We start from the raw sequence: 27,343 nt of genomic DNA, 5'->3' as shown, positions 1-27,343 counted from the left end.
AACCTCCGTAGGCCTAATTTCACCTTGTTTATTTCAATGCACCGAAACGTAAGTTAAATGTGAGAGGCTGTCATCATAAGATGGTAGCCCCTGGATATATTTTAGGCCTAAGCACGGTGGGCTCTTGGGCCTTTGGCTTGGGCCTACAAACCCGGGATTCAGGGGATCCGTGGGATTTCATTTGCTGATTTTATATGGTGAAAATTGGTCATTTTAGCCTATTTTCATATTTTGTCAAGTAGGGCTCACATCAGACCTTCATCCTACCAAGGTCGATAAAAAGGCCCCTATATCACTCTGAAGTGAAGTTTAAACTGTTGAAACTTAGGTGTGCAAATCACTGTGAAACAATAGCACAGGGGAAGAAGAAACGTAATGTGCAATGTTCCAAAGCAGGTTTGCAAATCACCGTGAAAAGACTTGCAACAAAATGAAATATACACCATTGAAAATTAAGTGTGCAAATCACTTTGAAATTGATTGCACAGGCGATGAAGAAATGTACAATAAAGGAAAGGAGATCCTTTAAAAACGGGAAGCAGTACCTGTGGTTGCCAATGAATCTCCAAAAAACCAAAGCCGGCTACAGAGGAGTATCCAGGAAATACCGGCAGAAATCGGGAAGTCAAGATGGCGGCATGTCAGTGACGAAACACGTCACGCACGCTATCCGGTGCGTTTCAGTGATGCGGTAAACGTGCATTCCAGGTGCACGTAATACGTTGCAGTGACAAGCGCTCGGCCGTTGGAAGGAAGGCTCGCGACTAGGCACCAGCGTAAATCCCAAAATGATAGGGAAAGCCAAAACAGTACCTGGAATGCCGCAAACACCACAAAAGAAGCCGGAAATACACCACCAGACTCAGCAATCCGATGAGGTGCACATCGATACCAGAAACAGAGAAGTCGCCGATCACCAGGTTGTGTACGAAGCCCAGGAACACAAGTGAAGACACACGAACGTCGCCAAAAATGTTGTGAACCTTCTTCAATGAACAGCACACACAGGAGTAGGTTGAAGGTAAGTTTAATACCAGAACACAACCTGGCATCCGACCACCTCGACAGTCCAGTGCAACTGCCGACTGTCGAGTGTCATCAGCCTAACATTCTTTACAGAACAGTATTACAATGTGGAATTTACGCAATCCTCACGAGACACGCTGCACACACGAAGCAAACATCATAACACACTCCTCCTGGCACCGCAGTTTCCACTCCAGCAAAGGGCTCCCACTAGCCCGGTGGACAGCAGAGGGGTACAGTTGGGCCCAGGGGCCAGCACACAGGCCTCCTGGCAGAGTGTCCCCTCTCATTCAGGTCCACGCTCAGTCTGAGCACATGGCATCTCTACTGCTCTACATATACACACCTCCTTCCACCTACCAGAAAGGGCTGGAAGCTTCTAGAAGGTCCCTGGCAGTTCCAGCCTCAACTGTCACTGTGGGGGAAGTATAGAGCACCTTGTCACTTCAAACACTAGACCGCCAACCCACCTCAGGCAGGCGGCACAAGCAGACAGAAATGGCGCCCATTTTAAAAGTGACATTTTACAAAGGTGTATTTCTACAATGGTGGAAATAAAAGTGCGTACACCATTGCACAACATTTATTATTTTCAGTTCCAACACACCTTGTCAGTAAAAAGGCTTGGGGGAAAAGTGAAACATTTCGGGATGACCCTGCAAGCAGGGCCAAGTCCAACAGTGCCATTACGAATTATTCAGAAGTTAGAGAAAAGTCTCCTCATTACCTGCCTACATAAATTGCAATTTACATATTTCCTCAAATCACGATAATCACATCATTGGCCAATACAAGTCAAGCACATGTTGATGACATTACCAAGCACAAATCTCCAGCCTCTCACTGCCAAGTTCTGAGTAACCTAACAGTCGTTTTAGAATACGCACGCCAGAAAGGTTCTCAGTCAGGAGCGGTAAACATTTGGAGGATCAAATCAGGAAGACCAGAAAAATAACTGGGCTGCAGAGACAGAGAATCTCTGTGCGCAGGGTACCTCCTTAGTAGATTCCTGTCCTGTCCTGTCCTCCTCAGTAGATTCCTGTCTCCTGTCAAGACCACTCCCTTGGATAGCCGCTTCTCTGATGAGGTCCCTGTTTGGGCTCCATTTGAAAAAAATATAAACCTCCTAAGGGGTTCACTGATACATCTGGTCCTTTTAACCAACAAAGAAGAAATTGTCACAGAAGCTGTAATATAAAAATAACATTTTTAATAACCTCACATGAGGGAGACTGCGCCATACGGTACCCTCAGGCCACTGTAGGAGCCAGTCTAAGGAGTACAGAGAACAGGGGCCTTATGTATTCATAGGTTCCATTAGTCAGTATAAACGGCGGGGGCAATCCGCCCGCCTTCGTAATAGGCCCCTAAGTTTTGGCCATTTGAAGAAGGGGCTTGCGGAGAAGTAAATGAGTGTAACGGTGCTTGGCTTCGAGTCCCCTGCTTGATATGTCCCTGCCTCCTTGTTCCGCATGAGAGCGCCAGTCTAGTCTTTTTGGAATATCCCGGACTTCCTGTATTTTGCCAGTATCGGACACAACTCCACATCGAATGGTCATTACAGGTTGATAGGTCATTACCGGATGATAGGTCAGTCTTGACCTATCATCCCCTCATTCTTCAGGGCCGTTATTTCCCCCTTCCTGCTTCCTGTCTTTTCATGACCACCCGAATTGTGTTGTGGTGGTTGCGGCAATCTGCATATCCAAGGCTCTGGTGAGGCGAATGTGGCCTGTTGCGTCTCCTATTAGGCTTTGTGTGTTTCCTTCTAGGATTACCGTGATTCCTCCAGCATAAATGTCAGTGACCTAATAAACTGAGTAAAGAACACTGGACTATTAAACACCTTTTTTGTCTTTTCTACGCTCTACTTAGAGAGGATTATTGTATTGTGAAGCCCTTTTTCTACATTTCTTTTTGGATATCAGTTCTGTTGTGGCAAGTGAAAATAACTCGTCCCTGAGATAACTTCGGGAGTTGTTTTATGGTGAGTGCATATGAGAGGATCCAGGACAGAGATGTCATGGGTTGGGTTAGTCTAGTGAACACCTTAGAATACTAATATGTCTTTTTTTGTTTTCCCTAGGGTTCCTATACATTCAAGAAAGGTTCTTCAGAGTAAGCAGCTAGCTGTTTGCTTTTGGTAACATCCCAAGAAACCCATCCTCTTTCCTCCTCTCTCTCTGAGGGTGCTTGCTGGCATGCATGTTCCTGTCAAGTGTAAGGGAATTGCCCTTGGGGTTAGTGGCTTGGCCGTCTTCGCTCATGCAGACTTGGAACCTCAGGTTAGTGCAAACTTGGCAGTGGAGAATGCTGGAAGACTGCTCTCTTTCTGCAAAGATTCAGTTTTCAGGCATACCACTTTTTGGGGATCAGTTGGAGCAGATGGTGATGAAGATAATTAAAGACAGGAAACATGCTTTTCCATAAAATGAGAGGGTTCCTCTGTTTTCACTTCAAACATTCAGGACACTGTAAAACACCCGGTCTCAAAGTCTATTAAGAAGCTTTTTAACCATGCTATTTTGAGAAGAAGCAAAAATCAGGCCATCAAGCTCCACTCTGAAAATATCAAGTACTGACTTGGGCTACAGTAGATTTTCTGAGCCCCGAAAGAGGCAGTTTGCAACACTTTGTGAAGGTTTGGGAAATTGATCTTTCTTATATATGGGTTTTGGACATAGTTAGATGAGGCTATACTACGGACATAGCTCCTATTCTTCCAGTGCTGGAAGAATAGGAACTCTGTTCCCAGTCAAACGGTAGAAGCAGAGGATGTATTTGCAGGAATAGAGGACTTGGTAAGAGAAAGGGCAATGGTACCAATTCCCTTCAACAAAAAGCTCAGGGAGTTAACTTCACTGTGATCCTAGAAGAAAAGGTCATCAATGCGTTTCATCTAGTTCTGGACCGAAAGATGGTAAATGTTTAGGTGTTCACAGTTCAATTAAAAATGGGCTCTGTACAGAAGGTTATCCCCTTGATCCAACCTGGAAAAAAGTAGCTCTAGATCTCCAGTATGCATATTTGCAAGAAGAACCATAGAATTCTTCATTTTGCAGATAAGATTCATCATTTTCAATTCTCTGTCCTCCCTTTCGGCTTGATATCAGCACCCACAGTCGTTACAAAGTCACCCATTTTCGATTCATTGGTGGCCATACATTACTATCAGGGTATACTGATTTATACTTGTCTGAAGAATTGTTTGAACAATTCTCCATCAAGATTACACAAGCCTCTTTATTTAAAGCTTCAGAGACCTGCATGAAATCTTTGGAATAAGGAACATCGAACAGTGAGATCTTGCTTATAGGTGCAGGATGATAAGTCGGAATCTCAAACAGTAGTTAATTGAAACATGTTTCAACTAGGACAGCTTTTTTATATCTGGAGTCCATGGACCTCTGGGGACCCCAATACCCCTTGAAAGAGTCTGTAACTGTTTAGAAAATTCCTTAGCTTGCAGAGCAGTGCAGGGACAGCAAACAGAATCAGAAATAAGATTGGGGCCTCCATTGCAGCACTGATATCCTCCGACAAAAAGAGTATGTGGTTGGAGCTAAGAGATAAAGTGAAATGCTAAGTATTCTTTTATAGAAATACAATTGAATTTTGAAAAGCTTTAAACTATGCATTAAAAATAAACTTTCAGTTTTGGGGTGTTTTTATTTGTGAACTAAATACAATATTTTATAATTTATAGATTTATTTCATGTATACTTGCATCTGTATGCTTGAGGTTCAACTAACTGAAATTACTTATGTTTGTGTACCCGGCTTCTATCAGTGATTCAGTGGGGGTCCATAGAAGTCGAAAGGTTAAGAACCACCGATCAAGGTTTTTTTTGTACGTTATTTGCTGTCAGCATGGATGGCAGCTTTCCAAGAGTTCGAAATTCGCATTTTGCTGGATTCCCCCAGTCAAAAGGGACTTCTTCATTTCTTTTATTCTTTTTTTGTGTTTTATCATTTGCAAGAAATTCCAGGGGTCCAGCTGTTGTGTATCGATTTAGATTCCGTATGCATTTCCCGATTCATGCCATTATATAGGTACAATTCACATTGCCCTTATATAGGCAAAGAAATCCATTCCTTATTTAGGCATAGCCCATGCTACCCAAATACAGGCATGGCTACTTACATCCGTTCATCTACGTCACAACGACTTCTTGGAAAACCAGACTCTTAAGCTTTATTGACTTCCCGTTGCCTGGATATTGATTTCTCCAAGAACTTATTTATTATGCAAGAACATCTATTCCTTAGAGGTTCATTCATGATGTTCATATGCCTGACTCTTGCGTCAATACTGGCATTCCTAAACACCTTCAAGGTATAAATATACTTTCACTTGCTATGGCAAAGCACGTCGTGGTTCGGTGCAGTACGACTACCTACTTGCACGACGCAGCTCGCCACAGCAAGTACCGAAGGAAGCCATCTCTCCGGCTGACGCACTGACCAGAAGCTGTCATCCTCCTGCCGAGAATCCAGCTCCAGTGTTTCTGACTCCACTTGCGGGGTGTTGGGAAATCGAGTCCCGTGAAAGAGATACTAACCTCTCTCATTCTAAGGTATGGAGCTGATTGGAACCTAGAGAAACCTTTGGCAATCCTTGTCAAAACTAAACTATAGGTAAGACAGCACCTACTTCTTCCCTCGTACTAGACCTAGGTTTGGTTCACTGGGGGAGGCGTATTTTAGAAGCACCAGTTGAGTATTTTAGCCTGTGTTATTTATGTATGTATTGTTATATATGTCATAGCAACAGACCATGCTATTACAGTATTATTTAGTATTACTGTTTACGCTGTACGCATTATACTTCGCATTCTGTCTAACGATTGTGGCAGTTCATATCTCTTGCATGAGAAAGAAGACTGTTCAATAAACCCTTTTTATTGAAACGCCCGTCTCTCTATTTTTATGCAACTCTGTAGAAACGAAGCATGCACAATTTATTTATTTATTTTTATTTATTATCAGCGTTTATAAAGCGCAACAAAGGCCCAAGGGCGTCTTGGCGCTGAGAATATCTGCAGTGTTTAACCAAAGAGAGGAATGCTGAATTTACCGATTAAAAAGCCAGGTCTTAAGTTGTTTGCGGAAGGACCAGAGTGGAGGGCTTGTTTTAATCGAGAGCGGAAGAGTGTTCCAAAGTTTGGGCGCTGAGACAAGAAATCTTCTGTCTCCCCATAAAACAGTTTTGGTACGGGGTACCACAAGTTCTTGTGAGCTAGAGGAGCGTAAGGATCTGGGGGGACAGTAGGGGATAAGATTTTCAGTGAAAAAGGCTGGTCCCATGTTGAGCAGAGCCTTGTAGACTATGCAGAAAGTTTTAAATTGTATTCTATTTCTAATAGGGAGCCAATGTAGATTTCTAATGGTTTCTGACGCAGAATGGTGTTTGGGAATTTTTCCTAGGAGCCTTGCGGCGGCATTTTGGATAATCTGCATTTTATTTAGTACTCTTTCTTGGGTGTTTAGAAAGCGTGCATTGCAGTAGTCTAATGTGGACAGTACCAAGGAACTAACCAAGGTTTTGCCAGCTGTCTCAGGGAGGAATGGTAGAATTTTTTTTATCAGTCGTAATTTGTGAAAGGCAGAGGAGGTGATCTGATTGGCATGAGGGAGAAAGGTAAGACGGTCGTTGAACATGACTCCTAGATTCCTCACCTTACTAATTGGTTCAGGCGGGGAGCCCAGTGATAACGCCCACCAAAGGGGGGACCATTCCGGGGTCAATTGTCCGAAAATGACTACTTCAGATTTGTCGGAGTTTAATTTCAGACAATTGGCGGCCATCCAGTTCCCTATTGCCTGCATACCCAGATTGAAAGCATTAGCTGTTTTATGGCCATCCTTCCTGACGGCGAGGACCAGCTGGGTGTCATCTGCGTAGGAGGTCAGGCTCATCCCATGTGCACGAATAACGTTGGCAAGGTCCGACACATAAATGTTAAATAGTGTCGGACTGAGGGATGAGCCTTGGGGCACCCACATGGTAGTGACAAGGGGGATGAGTGGAAAGATCCAATAGTAACCACCTGGGTCCTGTCCGTCAGAAAAGATGCTAGAAGTTTTTTGGCATTATGTTGGATTCCCATGCCTTCGACACGGTCGATCAAGATGGTGTGATCGACCGTGTCGAAAGCCGCCGATAAATCAAGCAGTATCAAGACTGCTGTACCTCCAGCATCCCGGATGGATCTGATATCATCCGCCGCTTTAACCAAGGCTGTCCCTGTCCCACGGTAATGGCGAAAGCCGAACTGAGATTCATCGAGTAGGTTGTGTTCCTCGATGAAGGTTGATAGTTGAAGATGCAAAGCTTTTTCGACAATTTTCGCCAGGGCAGGGAGGCTGGCGATAGGGCGATAACTTTTTAAATCTTCCATATCGAGATTTGGTTTCTTGAGCAGTGGTTTGATAAGGGTTTTTTTGAGAGCATCTGGGTATATGCCTGTGCTAAACATAGAATTACAAATTGCAATGATAGCCGGCAGAACCACTTCAATAACCGGCAGCAGGACTTTTAAGGGGCAGGGGTCTAAGGCGGAGCCCGATTTGATGGAAGATATGATGTTCCGAACCTGAGAGCTGGAAACATCTGATTGACTGAGTGAAATAGTTATCTATTGTTTCCACGACTCTGAAGATATTTTTCTGACTCTAAGGGAAACAAAGTTGTCATGTTTATGCAGTTGTCAAAGACTAATCCCTTCTTGTTCATTCAAGAAGGATATATGATAATACATCGCTAACCGCCACAACGCCAGCAATGACCACGCAGTTCTTACATCGCAAAAGGCATCACATCGCACGCATTCAGTGCGCATGCTGTCCCCACGCTGAAATCTCCCATCTCATCTGACATCTCGGCACTCCACGTTTTATTGAATACAAGTGGCAGGCATTAATAATTTTTAATTGAGATCTCCCATCTCATCTGATACAAGTGATCTCCCATGTCATCTGGGCACTTTCGCAAGCACCATCATTAATTGTTATTGAATACAAGTGATCTCCCATGTCATCTGTCATCTAATGTCACGCCTAATGTCAAAATCCTCGGCACTCGCGCAGGCACGCATCAATACTTTTTATTGAGATCTCCCATGTCATCTGTCATACATCTCATCTAAAGTGCTAATTATGTATAGTTTAAAAGTAACGTTATCATATTAAATACAATTAATTGCGAATTGAATAATACTAAGGTTTTTTTCATATTAAATACAACTAATTGCTAATTGCATAATATTTTTTATTCAATACAAGTGATCGGTGCACGAAACTGTCATCTTCCGTGTACCATCTCCCATGTCATGGCAGCACCTCCGTGGCTATTGGTATGACGTCACCGCAGCACACGCATCAGTCCTAATGTGCATCATAATAATTGTAATTCAATACAAGTGATCAATGTGCATCTGTCATCTGCACGCATCTGTCATCTGCACGCATCAATAATTTGTAATGAATACAAGTGATCGGCATCTGTATCAGCATCTGTCATCTTCACCATCTGGATCGGCATCTGGAATGCATCTGTCAATCACACGCATCTTATATCTCATCTGTCATATCTAATGTCACGCATAATGTCCAAATCCTTCTTCGTTGTTCAAAAATCTCCCATCTCATCTGCATCTGTCATCTCCTGTGTACCATCTCCCATGTCATGGCAGCACCCCCTCGGCTATTGGTATGACGTCACCGCATGACGTTAAAATCTCCCATCTCATCTGACATCTCGGCACTCTGCATTTTATTGAATTCAAGTGGCACGCATCAATAATTTTTCTTCTCGCCATTCACGCGTTGACAATTTGCTCCCATCTCATCTGTCATACATCTCGGCACTCGGCTCCCATCTCATCTGTCATACATCTCGGCACTCGCGCGTTGACACTCATCAATAATTTTTATTGAGATCTCCCATGTCATCTGTTGGCATACATCTCGGCACTCGCGCGTTGCTCCCATCTCATCTGTCATACATCTCAGCACTTGTCATATATCTCGGCACTCGCGCGTTGACACTGTCATCTGTTGGCATACATCTCGGCATTCGCGCGTTGTCATGGATAGCAATGTTAATGTGAATGCGCGTTAGTAGCATGCGTTCTAAAACCGTGCGATGTAATGCCTCCGGCGATGTGAAAGTCGCGTTGCGATGGCAGCGCGTGAAAACACCATCGTTGTAATGGGTGTTTCCCTTTCAAGAAACTTTCTAGTGACCTCTGAATTAGCTGACACACACAATTAAGTTTAATGTACTCAATAGAGACATACTGTCTTCAGTCCTATGTCAAATCTATAGTGTATATTCTTCCAATGCGCAGCACCTATTAGGGACATAGGAACTACACTACACAGCTTCCAGGCAAAGTGTGTAATTGTGTAATTTTGTAGGAAAATAAACAATCTAGTTTAAACAACCAAAATGCTAATTTTGGTCTGAGAACTAGAACACAGAGTGAAGGAAGAACTGTCAGCTAAACCTGGAGGGAGAACAAAAAATTAGAAATGAGTGAGCGGAGGCAGAGGGCAAAGTGTGGGTAAGAATGGTGCAGAGAGCGTTAAAGAGATGTGAGGATTGGAGATCCATTTAGCAGGAGATGGTATGGTGATAGATGCTGTATCCTATCCTTGTCTTTATGCCTTTCTCCCATTTCTGATAATTCAGAGGGTTCTGATAAAGATCAAGACATCTGTGATTTTGATTGTTGCAAGTTGGCCGTGCTCATCTTAGTTTCCTCTTAGATGGTGAGGAGAACATAGTGGGTGTTCCCATTTTTAACTTCTCTACTGTCAGTTTTTCGTTTTTCAGAGTTGACTTGTCTTTGGCATGGAAAAGTTCCCTGCATGGTGATGGACATGCAGTCCTACCCTGAGTTCCCCAGCTGCTTGGATATCAGGACCTTTGGTAATGATTGGTCATGGACAAACACAGATAATCTTTTTGCGCCATGACTTAGGCCTATCTCATGGTGATGAAGGAAGGGCGCAACAAGCACTGCCTTCATGTTGCTAGAGATCTGCTAACCTTACCAGGAGTTAAGTGATATGAGTGCGGTGGTGACAGAATATTCATTTTCTGTTTAATAGTAATCAGTGGTGTAAACAGTTCATTTTATCTGTGTGACTGGAGTGACATCTACCAGCCCACTTTTGTAAAGTTCTTCTACTGTGTACTTAACGTAGTATTGGTCTACACGCTGAATGTGTATAGCGCCAGGCAGAGCATGATGCTTGTATGTACATGCCAGAACGTATGTGTGCCTGTGCATGGTATATCATATGGAGGCCTGTGGTTTCTATTTTGGAAGCCCAGGGCCTGGAAAGGCTAATGTGCTGAGGACTGCAACCCCCAAACAAGTGATGTTGATTGCTGACATTCCTGAGAGCTGGGGTGGTAACAACACCCTGAAGGAAAGGGAGCAGAGCATCATCTGTGCATATTAAAGGTCTCTTTTATTCCAGAAAGAGTTACTGGTTGGTGGGTTAGAGCTCATTGCCAGGTAGGTGGTGGGCTGATAAGGTTGGCACTGTAGGGCAAGGGATGAAGGGAAAGATTTGAACCTTTGTGAGGCATATTTCAGCCGTGGCTTACAGGCAGGTGTGATCCCTGGTTAATCCCTTGGCCTGTATTGTGGGTCAATCAAAAATGGAGCCACCCCTGCTGACAAAGGACAAGACAGGAGTGAGGGCACTGCAAAGAAGTTGACAGCCTCAAAAGGAAAATCAAAGAACCAGGCACTAAATCAGACCTGTGTCTGGGTTTGGACTATAAGAGTGGGAGCCTTGGTCCCACAAGTTTTTGAGCAGTACTGTTCTACGGTCAGGTTCACATGGAGAGGATTGTCAATATATCTAGTTTGCCTGGATCAGGACAAGGGTTCAAGCTCTGTGAGTCTCACTGCTTGCTGAGGGGCCATCACCAGGAAAGCCAAGACCACTCTCCTTGAACCTGAAGAATCAGCCCTCTGCCTGCGTGCCAAGGCCAGTGAATCTTGTGAGCAGAGAAAGAGCGCTTGGAGAGTGCGAGGTCCAGCGTGGATCCTGTCTAGCATGGGCTGCCTCTGGAAGTCACTTCTATTATTAAATGGGGAATAGTCAGCCCCACTAGAAGGGAAAGAGGAACTCTGGGATACTGCTCAGGATGACACTCGCATGCCAACCTTAAAAGACTGTGAATATTATTTAGTGTGTAGCTTAAATGCTTTCAATGCTTATATTAAAATACTACCTTTTAAAATAAAAACAAGTATTTTACTGGGCAGTCAGCTTATTGCAGCTATTGTTTGTATTTTGAGTGTTGAGTCTGTGCATACCTCATACCTAACTCCGCGCTCGAAGAGCCTCAACTCGACTGAGAGTCAAGTGCTGAAAGGGGTAGAACTTGGCCCAGTTACTCATGACCCATCATGGGTTGATCCCTGAGTAAAAGGAAACAATTACCTTGGATGGGCCAAGTAACCCTTGTTTGCCCCATGGCCCTCTGAAAGGGTGGGATAACTAATGTTTAGGAGTCTAAGGTCTGACTACATCAGAGGCCATTTCTAGTTCACGCCAGTAGCACAGTAAATCCAGTAAATCCACATATCTCTCTAGTCAATGCTTTCTTAACAGGAAAGAGAGGGTGAATACACACGCTGCATACCGCTTTAGAAATATTTGTAAATGCATTTGTTGCATTTCTCTTGCAAATATTTTCACTTATGGGTGGAGTTTTGCAGTTTGATAGTATAGTTCCCAAAAATGGGAACTTTTAGACATACAGGCATGTAGATAAATAGGTACTCTACTGAGACCTAGAAGTCTCTTTGAGACATCAAGTACACCACACATGGTTTGGTGGTCAATTGTCCCATACAGCACCGAATGTTAGTAAGAGTTTGCTAAAGAGTGACAGAGTCACATGACACCGTTAGGCTGGGTTAGACCATATGCACATTTTTATACTTCCACAAATAACACACATGGAATTAGGTAATATTAGTCTATAGGCAGCTTAGACAATAGGTCATACAAATAACTTTTATAGGACTTGTTCCTACTGGACCTGCACAATATGTGTACACATACAGTACATACAATACATGTAATCAGTCCATAAATAGAACTTCAGTCCAGCGCGAAGTGACAACAGTTACCTAGAATCCTAAATTTAACTAAACCATATGCAAATTGATGTGGCATACCACACAAAATCAAAGCAACTTTCTGGCCGCATTTATCTTATGCTTGTGGCATTGTTTTTTGCAGAAGTTGACTGGCCTTCAGTCTTTATAAAGATATCCTCCTCAGAGTGAGGAGGTAATAATACTGCCATTTATTCCTCCTTAGTACCTGAAGAACTCAGGGAAAACTATTTGAGCAAGTGGTCTTCAAAATAGGCTTCATCCAGTGCAGAAATAAAACAGGGTGGGATAAATAATTCAGTTTCATATGTCATTCCCTTAAGGAATTGGCCACAAGTTCAGGCTTAATATCCTCTGTAGACAGAAGCTAAACATTAAACTAGCTACAATCTCAAGGCATTATAGTGCCTTGCAATTCTATAATGAAGACTCATCTTTTTTAATTTGTTTTTTAACAGATTTTATTTATCAAATAACACATACGGAGCAGCGCTAGCGCTCTGTAACCCAGAGACGTCTGCACAATCAAGATTCAGCGTTATGACTTTGATTTTTTACAAAGGCATGCAAGGAGAAAATGAAAGCAATACAAATGAAATATGGCAAATGAGAACCCCCCCAACTTCACCCTCCCCCGTCTCACTAACAGCCTTGTAAATTACAGTCTAGCTGTACATTATGCACCATTACCACTTGCCTCCGGAACTAAAGAACAACATCTTGCCCCAGCGAGGAATCATCAATCCGGGCGGAAGTGCCCCGGTGTAGCAACAGGCTCCAGTAGCAGGCCCCGATAGTCTGTCCAGCGCTTCCATACTTTAAAGTGCTTCTGCAGGCACCCTCTTGCAATGAAAATGGGAAGTTCCAGGGCCATGCAGAAGTCCAGTCCCTTCTTCCATGCTGACATCAAGGGTGGCATCATCACCTTCCATGCCCTAGCAATATCCCGTTTAGCTAAGGTAAACCCCAGCAGCATAAGATGATGCTTATAGACATTGTTCCCTATTCCATCCATGACGTGTAAAAGCACCAGTTTTGGCGAATGGGGCAAGTCCTAGCCCTACACTTCAGAGAGACAAGGCACCACCCCTCTCCAGAACCGTGCCAAAGAGAGACAGTACCAAACTGTGTGCATCAGGGTCCCCTCCTCCCGCTCACATCTAAGACTTAGAGGGGAGGCAATCAATCCCACCCTCCACAGCCGGACCCACGTAAAATAGACCCGGTGCAAATATTTAAGCTGAACCAGGTGCAGCCGCGCCGCTATGGCCGCCCCCCAGGGTCTCGGTCGAGTCCTCTTGAACAAGTGGACCTACATCTTCCACGCCGGCCCCTCTGAGTTTCAATAGTGTGGGGGAGCTGTGAGTCACCAGGGTTTGATAGATCTTGGAGATTTTATGGTCCCGGAGGTCCCCCATAAATACCTTCGCTTCTATCAGGCTAAACTCCGCCAATGTCTCCAGGCCCTCTAAGCTAGGGGAAAGGTCGTGCCGAAACTGTAAATATTTATAGAATTGAGTTTTAGGCATCTGCAAATCCCTCTGTGGGTCTTAAAAGGATCTCAGAGTCACCCCCGCATGACATCCACCAGGGTAGCGATACCAATGTTATACCATCCACAAAACTCCGACAGCATGGCTAATTGCGGCAGGCAACCATTGTTGCATAGGGGGGTCTCCCGCGTCAGTGTATTCCACCACCCCATCCTCCGCAAGGCTTATCACCAGAGTTGAAAAACCACCTGTGTTGCTGGCGGCAGGGATCTATGCACCAGTGCCGAATACAGAATCGTATAGAGGGAGAGATCCCCCATAAGGTGCCTCTCCACAGCATATGCAGGGTCATCTCTATCCCCATACCACCACTCATTCAAGACAAGCAGGTGCGAAGCCATGTAATATGATAATATGTCTGAGGTCGTCAGTCCCCTGCAGTACGTGGAGAGGAAACATGTCTGTTAGGTGCTTCTAGCCGCACCTCCAGCCCATAAAAACTGGCCCAAGGCCGCATTAACCTGCCTAAACCATCTAGGAGGAATCGGGTAGGGGTAATTCTGCAACTGATACAACAAACGGGGGAGCGAGACCATCTTAAAAATGGCCGATCGGCCATAGATCGACAGAGGCATATGTGACCATGTCTTGAGGTTGTTCCGTACATGCTCCCAGACCGGAGCCAAGTTCTGCTCCTATGCCACTGCAGGTAAATCCGATAGAATAACCCCGTGGTACTTCATCCCGCCGGTAACAACCCGCACCGACGAAGCCCGGTCGCCTAAGTCCGACGCATCCCCCAAGGATCACAGGATAGACTTGCTGGGATTCAAGTAGAGACCCGATGACTCCCCCAAGACCTGCATTATAGGAAGCAGCCGTGGCCCTGTCCTATCCACATCCGTGAGAAAAAATAAAACATCATCGGCGTATAAGGAAAAACGATCTGACAGGCCATGCGCCCATTTGAAGCCGGTCACCTGCGCATGCATGTGCACCCAGGCGGCCAAAGGTTCGACCGCTAGCGCAAACAAATAGGGAGACAACGGGCATCCCTGCCGGATACCACTCCCAAGCGAAAAGTTGGAGAAGGTGGAGCCCGCGACTTGTACTGCCGCAGTAAGATTAGTGTAGAGTAGGGACAAGTAGGACAGGAAGCGAGGACCCAGATTTAACCGGCGTAACAGCGCGAAGAGGTAAACCCAGCTTAGGGAGTCGAACGCCCTATCCATATCTACCAAGAGGAGCGACGCCCACAGGCCAAGCCCCCGGATAGCAGGCACTACCACCTCTGTGCGGCGAATATTATGTCTAATCGCCCACTGAGGCATAAACCTAGCCTGATCGGGATGCACTAAGGTGGTAATATGATCGCAAGCGATTGGCTATTGCCTTGGCCAGTATTTTGACCTCCACATTTAGAAGTGAAATGGGACGGTAGGAGGCATGTTGTTCTGGGGGTCTACCAGGCTTATGGAACACCACCACCTCTGCATGTCTCCAATCTCGAGGAAGACGGCCTCGGTCGTTGGACTCCTCCACCACCCGCAGGTAATGGGGCCTAAGCTGCAGAAAGTATTTCTTAAAAAATTCACAAGGAAACCCTTTTGGCCCGGGGGCCTTACCCGAATTAAGTTCTCCCAAAGCGGCACCAATCTCCTGCTCTGTGAGGGGGAGATCGAGCTCGGCCCTTGCCTCATCAGAAAGAGCCCGCGGCGGGAGGTCATCCAAAAACTGGCCTACCACGTCCTCATGAAGGAATTTCTGGGGGCATACAATTCCGCAATGTAGGAGGAGAAACTCTCAGCAATGTCAACTGCGTCTGTAAGGGGCCCACCAGTCGGACAAACAACACCAGGAACGGGCTGGGCATGAAACATCCCCTGATACAACCGATGAAGCATCTTGCTAGACTTGTTACCCCACTGGTTCACCCTGCTACATGTCGCCAACCATATAGGACGGGCCTCATCCCGAAGAAGAGCTGCATAGTTCTGTTGCGCCAGGAGCAACTGTTGATGTATGCACTCACCCCCTTCATCCCTACTACGATGTTCAAGCTCAGCAATATTAGTCTATGCCAATAGCAGAGCCTCCCTCCGAGCCCCACGGGCCGCCGCGCAAAAGGATATATCAACGCCCAATAGAGTGTGCTTCAGTGCCTCCCTTAGAGGTTCAGCTCCGGAGACTGACCGAACATTAAGTGTCAAATATTGGTCAATACCGCCCTCCAGGCATTCCCTGTAGTCCGCCTTCTGGAGATTCCACGTCAGGAGGCGCCAGCGAAGGGCTTCTGTGTCCAGCCCATCCGGACCGTCAAAGTAATCGGCGAATGATCTGAGAGACCCCTCGGAAGGATATCTGCCTCCACTACCCTATTTGCTGCCACCCGCGGGACAAATAAATAATCAAGACGAGAGAAGGAATTGTGGACCACAGAGAGATACGTATAGCCCTGAGTATTCCGATGCATCCGGTGCCAGGGTTCCACCCAGTCAAGCCCAGACACCAAAGAGGAAAGCTTTGTGACCTGCTAGCGACTGCACCCTCCAGTGATCCCGGGACACATCAAGCATGTCATTCCAGTCATCCCCAACTATAGACAGGCCATCAGGCATATCCGCCCATAAAGACATGAGCTGCTCCACCAAGCCCCACAAGAGCGGAGGGGGGCATATACAGAACCTAGAATCACTGGTTCCTGCCTGACCATGCCCTATAGGAACAAATAGCACCCTTGGGTGTCAGCCCACGTCTTCATGTGTGTATATAGGACCCTGCGGTGAATCATAATCGCCACCCCCGTGATCCCCTTGCAAATCCTGAATGGAACATGTGGACGAAGTAGTTGCTTACCTGTAACTCCAGTTCTGTAGTAGGGGTATCTCTGTTATAGTCTTGTGAATAGTCCCGCCCATGTGCGTGGACCCTGGAGCAATCGAAATAGTCTCTTAAGTTGTCTTCTTCTGCAGTCCTGCATAGACACTTAAGAGAAAATCAAAGACAAATAATGCAGCCTAAACTACAAGGCTACATTGGCCAGCACTTCATCTTGAAGTGAAAAGGATAGCCAAATAATATTAAATTTAACACACTTTGTAAGATTTCACACTCGGAGAAACTCCCTTTCACAAAAATCCTTTGTAATGATAGAGAGGAAGGGTTGGACAGACAAGCCCCCTAGGCTGCCATTAGGTGTCTGGAAAAGGGATACCGTGCCTTTAAGGAACTCTGCAGAGACCCTCGGTATCCCAGGATGCACAGCCAAAGGTCTTTCAGTTCTTTTTGAAGGTTTATAAAGCCAGGTGTAGTAATCCACGCAAATACTTTATATATTTAAAGTAATGTAGCTTTAATGGAGTACCAGATACATGCAGCAACCATCAGCAAACCCATCAAGTACTGGTTTTCATTAGAACACTCACTGTGATGCAATTCCACTGCTTCATGACTGCATCATATAATTCTAAACATTACCACATATCTTCCCCCCAATGGAATCTAAAAGAAAAAAAAAGAAAAACATTAGGAAATATACAATCCTTATATATAAAAGAAAACATATTACCAGAAAACTCATTTTTTTTCTTTACAAAATGCAATGCATATAAAAACATGTCATTACAAATGAGATACTTTACACAAACTACCAAAACTACATTTCCTGCCATCATCTAACTCAGCCACAGAACCCTTAACAGAAAAAACCTTATGCGGCTAAGAAAACTTACTTTCTCCCTTCCTTACAAAACCAAATTTTCTCACAACAACCCAATCACCTTCCTCAAAAACTAAATCCTTAGCACATCTCCTACTGTCAAATTCCATCTTATTGCGCCACTGACAATCAACAACTCTTGACCTCATCCTTTCTTTATCAACCCAAACCTGTTTTTTTACCATCAACCACATCGGAGACTCCTTAGTACCTGGTTCTCTTCCTTTGAAGGCCACAAATGAAGAAACTCCAGTTACCGAATGAGGCGTAATCCTGTGACCCCACATCATTCTTCTCAATTCATCTTTCCATGTTAAACCATTAGCCAAACAAAGCTGAATACAATCCATTACCATTCTGTTTACCCTTTCTACAAGTCCATTGGCTTGTGGACGGAACAAGGCCACTCTCTCATGACTAATCCCAAGACTGACAAGGAAACTAGACATCTCTGAAGAAACTAACTGAACACCATTATCAGTTATAAGAGTTTTCGGCACCCCTTCTTCCACGAAAACTTCCTTTAAAAATGCAATAACATTCGCAGTACAAACTTGTCCCACTGATTTGCAAGTAAACCATTTGCTATGGTAATCAACCAAGACAAGTAAAAACCGATTATTTCTTCCCAACCTGTCAATCGGACCCAAAACATCCAAGCCTAATTTCTCCCAAGGTCTCATAGGTAGATCTACACATCTCAATGGTGGTTCTCTTGTAACTTTTACCTTATCACTATTTCTGCAAGCATGACAATCTCGCACAAGATCTTCCCCATTCCTGTCCATCTCTGGCCACCAATAAGATTCTCTTAGTCTACGCTTTGTCAAACTCCTACCTAAGTGCCCTTCATGTACAATTCTCAACAACTTTGATCTCAACAAAACCGGTGGAACTATCCTATTTCTTCTAAAAACTTTGTCACCTTGCAAGCTAAGTTAATCCTTAACCGATGTGTATTGTCTATGTACTGTTCCTTCACTAGATCCATTCCAAGAATTCATAATCAATTCTTTCACCTTCTTGTATTCCTCATCTTTCTCCATAGCTTCCCTCCACTCTTCCTGGCTGACAGCAAATTCACAATCTACACTAACAACAAAATCTTCCAAAATTTCCACACAAGAATCGTCATCCACCGGCATTCTAGAGAGACAATCGGCAATAACATTTCTATTGACTCGCACATACTCAACTACAAAATTGTAGTCTAAAACAGATAGCAACCACCTCTATATAAGGGGAGTCACACTTCCATCTAAACCTCGTCCTCCTTTAAAAACATGAACTAAGGGTTTATGATCCGTTTTCACAACAAAAGGCATCCCCCACAGGTAGTACTTAAAATGTGTTATCCCCCAACAACACGCCAATGCTTCCTTTTCTATAGTAGAATATGATTTTTCTGCTCCCTGTAATCTGCGTGAAGCAAACCCAATGATAGTTTCATTACCATCTGACACTTGTATCAACACTGCCCCTAGACCAATATTACTCGCATCTGTAACCAAAATAGATTTTTTCTTAAAGTCAAAATGACCTAATGACGGAGCATTGGAAAGACTATCTTTCACTTTAACAAATGCATCCTCACATTCAACATTCCATTCAAATATCACTCCTTTTTTTAACCCCATCGACGCTCATGACGAGCCCAGCTCGTCATGGAGTTTCCATTGATTTCAATGGAAATTACATTGAAATCCAGGAAGCAGCTTAGCATCCAAGTGGTTAAAAGAAGCCTCATAGGTTCCACTAAATCAGCGAATTTAGGCACAAACTTAGAACAATATTCAGCCAGACCTAAAAATGACTTCAATTGTTCCCTATTAATGGGAGATGGAGCATACCTCACAGCTTTCACAATTCTGCTCTTTGGTCTTATACCATCTGCTGATATCTGATGACCCAAATAGTTGACCTGATTCAATCTTATTTGACATTTCTCTTTTTTTATTGTCAAACCATACTCTGAAATTCTACGCAGCACTTCATCCATCAACTGATCATGTTCCTCAAATGAACTTTCGACAATCATAATGTCGTCTTGAAAACACAACACTCTGTCCATACCCTTAAAAATATTCTGCATAATACGTTGGAACACAGCTGTGGCTGATGCCAACCCAAACGGCATTCTACGATATCTAAATGCACCCAGAGGTGTCACAAATGATGTTAATGGACGCGAATTGCGATTCTCCTATTAACATGACCAGAGAATCTGGATTTCATTAAAGACACGGAGGCTGACATTATGCATTGTCCTTTAATAGCAACTCACAGCAGCCGCACTACATCATAAAGGATAAAGCTCTAGAGTTTACACAACAGTGAACAAAGGATGTATCCAGGAGATGATCTGCCTCTTTTAAAAGAATCGCAGCAGGAAAGAACTTCATAAACGGAGAAATCCAAGTAGAGCTTGAAAACATCATGGAATAAACTTCAGTATCTCAATGGAAAGGATCAGACGGTTAAACAGAATTACCTGAAAGAAAGAAATGATTAAGAACCAAATCCATAGTGAAGAGCCTAGAGAGCCAAAATACTTTATTACATTCAGTAAAGATAAAAGAAGCCTAGGCATAAAAATAGAGTAACAACAATTGAAGTAATCAATAAGTTCATAAAAGACATATCAAAAGTTGTAAAAGGGAGGAGGGAGGGATAATGTCAGCCTCCGTGTCTTTAATGAAATCCAGATTCTCTGGTCATGTTAATAGGAGAATCGCAATTTCATTACAAGACCGGAGGCTACATTATGCATGTTCGTAGCCCCGAAGGACAACATCAGACATATGCTCGATAGGCTTACAATAATGACGAGCAAAGGTGTTAGCATTTGACCAGTCAGCAGCTTTTAGGATATCATCCAGCTTACCACCTGACGAGAAGGATTTACTGGCCATAGCTCCTCTGATAGAATGTGCTTGAAACTTAGAGAGGTCAAGACCAGCAAGGCTCATGGTAGACTTAACCCATCTAGCTATGGAGGTGGATGAAACAGGTTTAAAAGGTTTAACAAAAGAAACTAAAAGTTGATTTGCATTGTTAGGACGGAAAGACATCCTCGCATCATACTCAAAATCAAATCTGACATGGTTTTAGTTTTTCTTAGTAATTCAAACTTGACACCAAAAATATTGTAACATCTATTTGAAATATCTAAGCTTCTGATGTCAGATACTCTCCTACAGGAGATTAAACACAAGAGAGTGGCGAGTTTGAAGGAGAGAAATTTTCTATTAAGGGAAGAGTTATCTGGCCAAGAACAAAAAAGGTCTAGAATACACTTGACATCCCAAAGGGTCTGATACTTAGGTCTAGGGGGTCTCCTTACCCTTATACTCTTGAGGACTCTACAAATGATAGCATTTTTACCTACCGATTTACCGTTGAAAGGGGAATGGCCCGCGGAGATTGCGGATCTAAAGCAATTAATAGAACGATAGGCTAGGCCTCTGTCAAATTGTTCGACCAGAAAATTTACGATATTGACGACAGGAGCCTCCACGGGATCCAGACTCCTTTCCAGGCACCAATGAAACCATTTTTTCCAAATGTTGTTATACCTAAGGTGTGTTCCGGGTGCCCAAGATTCTCCGAGAAGAGAGAGAGCTGTCGACGAAAGTCCAGACAACTCGTTAGATTGCCTGACACTTTCCAGGCAAGAAGGTTCAAATTCCCCTCGAGAATAAGGTGATGATCTTCCCCGTCTGCGTTTGAGACCAGGCCTGGAGACGCTGGGATCAGAAAGAGAATGTCGCATGCTAGTTCCAGGGCTGTCGGGAACCAAGCTTGGGACGGCCAAAAAGGAGTTATTAGGATCAGAAGGCATTCTTCCTTCCTGACTTTCTGAAGGACCCTCTAAATCATGGCAAAAGGAGGGAAGGCTTAACCCAGGAAGTGAGACCATGGTTGGAGAAAGGCGTTCACAGCAAGTGCGCCCGGGTCTGGCATCCAACTGAAGTAGTTGGGTAGCTGGAAGGTAAGTCTGCTGGCAAATAAGTCCACGTCTATGGGACTCCAAAAGTGGAAGAGGGAATTGAAGACGTTCACATTGAGTTTCCAGTCTGAGAAGTCTAGAAGGAATCTCGAATTCCAATTTGCAGAAATGTTCGATTTCTTGGGAAGATATTCCGCCCTGAGGGAAATTTTGTGTTCCAGACAGAACATCCAAAGTTTCCTGACAAGATTGGAGAGATCTGCAGATCTCGTTCCTCCAAGATGATTGATATAGGCCACAGCAGAAATGTTGTCCATTTTCAGAACAACAGACCTCCCTTGAATGGAGTGTTTGAAGCTCATAAGAGCGTATAAACCAGCTGTCAATTCCAGAAAATGTATGTGTTGAGAAGATTCCGTCAGGGTCCAAACCCCTCCGGTGTTCTGGTCTTCCAAACGTGCACCCCAGCCATGAAGACTGGCATCTGATTCTAGGACGAAATCTGGGGATGAACCGAAGATAGCTTTGCCGTTCCAGGCGTCTAAGTTCTCCAGCCACCAAAAGAGCTCTGGCATCTGGGTCCAGAGAGACAAGATCCCCATACCAGAGACCTGAATTGAACGCTTTTCTCTTTATTCTCTGAAGAGCGCGGTAATTCAGAGGACCGGGGAAAATGGCTTGGATAGAAGAAGAAAGAAGCCCAAGAAGTCTGGCTAGTTTGCGGAGTGTTAAAGATTCTTGTTTCAAGACAGACCTGATCTTCTTCCGGATCTTGGCACTCTTCTTGGCAGGAAGAAGAAGAAGACATTTCACGGTGTCTAGAGTGAAACCAAGGACTTCTATGGTCTTGCAGGGAGAGAGAATAGACTTCTCTCTGTTGATGATGAATCCTAGACTCTATATTAAATTTATGGAAGTTTTCAGATCTCTTAGGAGATCTGAATGGGATTGGGACATGATAAGAATATCGTCCAGGTAGATGATGAGACGGATACCTCTTTCTCTTAGAATTGTAACGATACACTTCATGATCTTGGTAAAACACCAAGGGGCAGAAGAGAGGCCGAAGGGTAGAGCTTGAAACTGGAATAGACGTTCCTTCCAAGCAAATTGAAGGAAAGCTTGGTGTTCTTTGTACATAGGGATGGTGAAGTAGGCATCCTTCAGGTCCAACTTGACTAACCAATCTCCTTCGAGAAGGAGATCCCTTAGAAGGTGGATACCCTCCATTTTGAAATGACGATAAACCAGAAATTTGTTGACTTCTCGAAGGTTTATTACGGGCCTCCACCCTTTGTCCTTTTTCTGAACAAGAAACAGTGTGCTTATGAATCTTGCATCGGACCAGGGAACTTCCACTATAGCGCCCTTTTTGAGCATAGAAATAATTTCTTCCTCCACGATCTTTTCTTGATCCTCTGAAAGGACAAAGGGTTGGGGTAAACGCGATTGGAAGGGGACCTGTAAAAAGTCTATCTTGAAGCCCATAACGGTTTCTAGAACCCATGGATCTTGGGTGATTGAATCCCAAACATGATAAAACTGTTTTAGTCTGCCCCCTACTATGGAAGGGAAAGAAGAAGAAGGAGAAGTACTTACTTGTAGAATTGGAGGTGTTGGGAGTACCACGACCTCTTGAACCTCGGTTTCTTGGACCTCTTCCTCTTTGGGGGAAGAAGGGTTGTCTAGGGGGGTAGAAGCCTCTTCCAGTTCCTCTGAATGACGAGTAGGGTCGTTGGTTGCCTCGGCCGGAAGAGCGACCCCTTCTCCCGGCCTGACCAAAAAGGTTGGTGTTAAACACCCGTCTTAGGTTTTTTTGTGCCCTGTCGAGAGCAGTGAAGGTAGACACATATTTACCAGTCTCCTTGTTAATATCCTCCCCAAAAAGAAGGCCTTTAGGATTTTGGGAGGGTTCCCTCTCTGCTATGTCTCCTAATTTTGGGTTAATTTTATTTAAAATGGATCTCCTTCTTTCAACGTTTAAACTGGAATTAGCGTTGCCAAGGAGAACAACGGCTCTTTGGCTCCACCGTCGAATGAGATCAACGTTTAAAGGGGTAGAGGAGAGGTGGGACTGTTCGGCCATGTCCAAGATTCTAACAAGTGGTTCTAAGACATCTAAAAGCCGGTCTTGACAGCCTTTAAGAGCTCTCTCCAGGCCTTTTCTAGGGTCTCGTTCTAATTTGAATAGGAATTTGATAAGGTCTGGATCTAGGTTTGGAGTCTGACAGACCTTATCTTCAATAGTAGGTCTGGGAGATTCAGATCTCATTGTGTTTCTAGTATCCCTATCTAGAAGGTTTCTTAACCAACATGTGACGAACTGGGAAACATGTTCCTGTGGGAACCACTTCGATCTATTAGGGTGAGAGATATTTAGGGGAGAGAACATCTCTTCTCCGATAGGGTTAAGAATAGTATTTTTAGAGGCCGGCTCCGGATCAGGTTGAGAATTAAAGTCATGTTGGACCTCATCTAGGTCAAAGACGAATTCGTCGGCGGGATCTCTGGAGGAGTCGCCATCATAGGAGGAGGAAGAGGAGTCAAAACCAATATTCTTTTTTCGGTTAGCACTACTGCAAAGCGTGCCGCGAGGGACACCGTTCATATTTATGCCGCCATGGACACCGATCAAGGGAGTGTCCCGAAGGACATCATGTTCAAGTGAGGCGCAGTGGCCTCCCATCCAAAGTGAGGTGCTAGGACCTCCCGTAATGTGAGAGGCGCTAGGGCCTGTAGTGCTTTCACAATGTTTTGTCTTTTTGGACCTCTTACCGTGTATAGAGGGGAGATCTTGGGAATCACACGATCTCTTAGAGGACATGACTTCCTTCAAGGACGACATCATACAGGATTTAATCTCCTGTTGAAGGAATTTCTTAAGTGAATTGCCAATAGGCGCCGGTGAGCTTGCGGTAGCGTCATCTGAATCCATGTCGGACATGGTGTATTAAAGATCCCAGAGGGTATTAAGTGATTTAAATCAAGGAAATGAAACAATGTTAATAATAAAGAATAAGTATTATAAACCTCTTCTCTTTGTCCTCTTTTTTTTATATATTTTGAATTTTAAAACTTAGAATCCAAGAACTTCTTTTTTTTTTTTTATATATATAAGGTAAGTTAAGTAAGGTGTAAGAGCTGAGAATTAATATTCTCCTAACCTATTCTATTATATCCTTCTATTCAATTACTTAATTATATCTCTCTATTGTTGATAAGAAATTGGGATTAATAAAAAATCGGGATTTGTTTTCTTTTGGCTAGAACTGATGAAAAAAAGGCAAGTGCGCAAGGCAGAGGGTATCTCCGGCGGCTGAAGCAGAGCAACTGACAAGTTACAAAGGAACGCTCGAGCTCAGCCGCCGGAGAAAGAGGAAAGTCGCTTGGGAAAAGAGGCACGCAACGGGGTTGTTGCTAATGCCCCTTCCTTTAATTACAAGCGTTCTTCAGTGCCAAAACGGACGAAAGAAAGGGTAAATGTCAGAAAAATAATAGCGCGATCGCGCGCTCGAAGAGGATAACCAAAGCTTATGCACAGGTGAGGGGGGGACCATAAATTGGAAGTCCATAGGGAGAGGGGGGGGTGGAATGGGGAAGCCAGCGCCACCCACGGGCAAAGGGTAAGGGTTCAGACCATGGCAATAGCGTTAGAGAAAACACAGCGTTAAAGGCTGAAAGGAAAAAAAAAACGGCATAGAGCCACAAGAAAATGATTTAAATTGGCATAAGAACGATTTAAATCAGTATAACATTGGCATGAAAACGATTCAGATTAATATAAAATACAAAATATACAAAAAATATAAGCCTAAAGCCTAAAATAAAGGAGAAGCTAGTAGTAGTGACTTATCTGCTGGCGAGCCGCTTTTAAAAGAGCCAGATCATCTCCTGGATACATCCTTTGTTCACTGTTGTGTAAACTCTAGAGCTTTATCCTTTATGATGTAGTGCGGCTGCTGTGAGTTGCTATTACAGGATAATGCATAATGTCAGCCTCCGGACTTGTAATGAAATCGGGATGTAAGTTCACCTGATGGTAAGCTGAGGACATGTCAAGGACACTGAAAACACAACCCCCACCCATCCTACCTAGCATTTCTCCAATATTATGTCTATCTACCCAGATGTTCTGATTTAAATCTCTTAAATCAATACATAAACAAATTTTGTTTCCCTCCTTAGGTGCGACAACAATCGGAGATAACCATTCCGATGATTCAATCGGTTCTATAACTTTAGCCTCCAACAATTTTTCTAATTCTTTGCTAAGAGGCTCTCTCATCATATGTGGTATTGTCCTAACCTTATGTACAATTGGTTTAGCATTTTTTTCTCAATATAATACGAAGTGAAAATCCCTTCAACATACCCAACTTATCTGAAAAAACATCGGAATGTTTTTCCATTAACATATTCCCCCATTCATTGTTCATCTCCCCACCAGAAGACACATTTTCCATGTTTTGTTCAATAACCATTACAGGTTCCACAGCATTCGGATTGAGTACAATGTTTCTGATGAGGCCATCCAAGCAAATTAGATCCTTCCTGGGTAATATACACTCTTCCATAAACCTCATTATTTTTAAAAAACGATATTCATCCATTGCATCCCAAGAATATTGATTCTTGATCCACCATATCCTACAGCTCTCACATCTGTTGGTAACAGATCTTTCATCTCTCCATGTAATTTTTCTTGAAAAGTCTCTTTTAAAACCAAAGTAAAAAGGCTACCAGAATCAGCCAAAAGATTTACAGTTCCTTTTCCCAGAGTAATTTCACAATGACGTTTCTCCAACTTTTCTGTACTTTCTCTCTTTAGATGTGTGCAAACATTAACAGAATCATATTGTTCCACTGACTCAATATGGGAAGGATTTTCCAGCATTTCAACAGATAGGAATAATTCTTCATTTTGTTCTTCCACATTTTCTATTTCTTTAATACTAGCATTTCTAGTGTATCCCTTCAATCTACATGCCTTTGCCAGATGACCTCTTTCACCACATATTCTGCATGTCGCATTCCTTGCACCACATGCAAAACTTGAACTTACATGTCCTGGACATCCACATCTATAACAAATTATGGGTATTTTATCATTTTGGATGATACATTTTCATTACTTTTATTTTGAGCTTTTTTAAACATTTCTTTTTTTACTTCTTTGACTTCCACAGCAGTCTCTTTACTCGATACTACCATTGGATTTCCAGAAATTCCTTTACTCTTATCAATTTCTTTGACCCACATGTCAGTATTTTCCATGCTTCTAGCAATTTGAATAGCTTGTTCCAAAGTAGGATCTTTTGATAATAATTTCTCTCTTATCCTTTTGTTATTTGTGCATCTCACAATTTGATCCCTTATCAAGGAATCACACAAACCTTGAAATTCGCATGTGACGGCAAGACCATGTAAAGCTGCAACATACGATATAATGCTTTCATCAAACTTCTGTGCTCTACAAAAAAATGTACGTCTTTCAAAAACGATATGTACCTTTGGAGTAAAATGATTTTCTAACATTTGCAAAGACATCTCATAAATATTCACTGGTTGGCCATCTCCCGCACCCAAAGATATCTAAGGTAAGTCATCATATATCCTTCTACCTTCTACTCCAAGGTGATGCAAAAGTATGGCTTGTCTTCTCACAGGACCATATTTATCCCCTCCAATGGCCAATAAATATGTTAAAAATATATTTTTCCAATGTTTCCAAGGGATAGAAGGTTCTCCAGGGATTGGCAAAAATTTTGGAGGTGCAGACATAGATACATCAGTCATACCTGCAATTTAAATTTAAAATAACAAACCAGCGCAGCTGGAATTGCGAACGAACCGGTGGAAAAGCTGGAAGAGGGCTGACAAACCGAAGACTGTATCCATTGCACACAATATTCAGCACCCACTTGTCCTGAGTAATTTTTCTCCACTCTTCCAAGTAATTCTGCATGTTTCCCCCCACCGGAGTGGGTAAACGACGAGGGGGAAG

The 27,343-nt window shown here is 43.6% G+C and overlaps 1 pseudogene; it reads right to left on the bottom strand.

Moving 5' to 3' along the window:
- Positions 1-19,824: 19,824 nt before the first annotated feature.
- On the bottom strand, positions 19,825-27,135 carry LOC144773740 (uncharacterized; annotated as a pseudogene).
- Between the last annotated feature and the right edge of the window lie 208 nt (positions 27,136-27,343).

This window comes from Lissotriton helveticus, chromosome 8, assembly GCF_964261635.1.
Source record: "Lissotriton helveticus chromosome 8, aLisHel1.1, whole genome shotgun sequence".
Lineage (NCBI taxonomy): Eukaryota > Metazoa > Chordata > Amphibia > Caudata > Salamandridae > Lissotriton > Lissotriton helveticus.
This window is presented reverse-complemented; position numbering and strand designations above follow the sequence as displayed.